The 2,276-nt window shown below is 38.3% G+C and overlaps 1 pseudogene; it reads left to right on the plus strand.

Annotated features, from left to right (window-relative positions):
* The first annotated feature begins 210 nt into the window (after nucleotides 1-210).
* LOC144249788 (protein farnesyltransferase/geranylgeranyltransferase type-1 subunit alpha pseudogene) lies at nucleotides 211-1,572 on the plus strand (annotated as a pseudogene).
* The last annotated feature ends 704 nt before the right edge of the window (nucleotides 1,573-2,276 follow it).

The raw sequence follows: 2,276 nt of genomic DNA on the forward strand, positions 1-2,276 counted from the left end.
GTATATAGATTCAATGCAATCCTATCATTACTAATGACATTCTTCATAGAACTAGAAAAAACAGTCCTAATACTCATATGCAAGCACAAGAACTCTGAATAGCCAAAGCAATCTTGAGCAAAAGGATCAAATCTAGAGGCATCATAATTCTTTTTTTTTTTCCTTTTAAAAATTAATTTCTTGACCACCTCCGCAGCAGGCTGAGGAGAGATGGCAGCCGCCGAGGGGGTCGGAGAGACTACACGGGGTGGTGAGCCGGGTCAGCCGGAGCAGCCCCCGCCGCAGCCGCACCCACCACCATCCCAGCAGCAGCAGGAAGAAGGGATGGCGGCCGAGGCCGGAGGAGCAGTGGCGTCCCCTATGGACGACGGGTTTCTGAGCCTGGACTCGCCCACCTATGTCCTGTACAGGGACAGAGCAGAATGGGCTGATATAGATCCAGTACCACAGAATGATGGCCCAAATCCAGTGGTCCAGATCATCTATAGTGAAAAATTTAGAGATGTTTATGATTATTTCCGAGCTGTTCTACAGCGTGATGAAAGAAGTGAACGAGCTTTTAAGCTTACCCAGGATGCTATTGAGTTAAATGCCGCCAATGATACTGTGTGGCATTTTCGGAGAGTTCTCTTAAAGTCACTTCAAAAGGATCTACGTGAGGAAATGAACTACATCACTGCAGTAATTGAGGAGCAGCCCCAAAACTATCAAGTTTGGTACCATAGGCGAGTATTAGTAGAATGGCTAAAAGATCCATCTCAGGAGCTTGAATTTATTGCTGATATTCTTAACCAGGATGCAAAAAATTATCATGCCTGTCAGCATCGACAATGGGTCATTCAGGAATTTAAACTTTGGGATAATGAGCTGCAGTACCTAGACCAACTTCTAAAAGAAGATGTGAGAAATAACTCTGTCTGGAACCAAAGATACTTTGTCATTTCTAATACCACTGGCTACAGCGTTCGTGCTGTATTGGAAAGAGAAGTCCAATACACTCTGGAAATGATCAAACTTGTACCACATAATAAAAGTGCATGGAACTATTTGAAAGGGATTTTGCAGGATCATGGTCTTTCCAAATATCCTAACCTGTTAAGTCAATTACTTGATTTACAACCAAGTCACAGTTCCCCCTACCTAATTGCCTTTCTTGTGGATATCTATGAAGATATGCTAGAAAACCAATGTGACAACAAAGAAGACATTCTTAATAAAGCATTAGAGTTATGTGAAATCCTAGCTAAAGAAAAGGACACTATAAGAAAAGAATATTGGAGATATATTGGAAGATCCCTTCAAAGCAAACACAGCAGAGAAAGTGACCTCCCAACAAATGTACAGCAATAACATCATCCAGAAGAACTTGATGGAATGCTTTTATTTTTTTAAGGGATTCTAATGAGGAATTTGAAACTAGATCGATCATTCCCTTACCTATGGCCTAAATATGCATTGCACAGGTATTGCTTTTTAACAAGAACTAAGTGTGATGTTCTTTGGGTGCTGCTGCCATTCAGATTAGCTCTAAGAAATTTGATTCTTTTTAAAGTAAAGTAATTGGAGGGGAGGGGGGAGAAAAGGAACTACCACTTTTGTAGTCTTACCAACATTTACTCTAATCCCTTAGCATCAACTCTTCCCTAAAGGATTTGTATCAGTAAAGACTGCAGATAACTTGTATGTAATGGATTTGAGGTAACTTAAATTTTGGTTCAGTAAGCAGGGGAATACAGCTGTTACATTAGAGCTGCTATGCTACACTCACAGTATTTTGCTTTCACTATAACCAACTAATGCCGAAAGAATGGTTTTATAATAAAATTACACATGTATTTAAAAACAAAAAAAATAATTTCTTACATACATGACAATAGTGGAGTGCATTACATTCATGATTATCCATTCACAACACAATCTTTTGTAATTCTGTATATAAAGTATGTTCATGCTAAATTATGCCATTATACATGAGCTCTCAATTTTTGCATACAATTTTAAATACATCTTTATACCACCATTTATCACATCTCTATTTGTATGAAAGGTATGTTGACACCAAATTCACATCTTCATACATGTATTTTGTATAATGAAGACCCTCTTCTTCCACCATCCTAGCATCATAATTCTTGATATCAAGACATATTACATAGCCATAGTAACTAAAACAGCACAGTATTTGCATAAAAAAGAAATGGAAACAATTTCACAGAACAGAACAGAGGTCACAAAATAAACCCCTTCATTTATAGCAAACTCATTCTCAACAAAGA

This window comes from Urocitellus parryii, chromosome 12 (assembly GCF_045843805.1).
Source record: "Urocitellus parryii isolate mUroPar1 chromosome 12, mUroPar1.hap1, whole genome shotgun sequence".
Taxonomy (NCBI): Eukaryota; Metazoa; Chordata; class Mammalia; order Rodentia; family Sciuridae; genus Urocitellus; species Urocitellus parryii.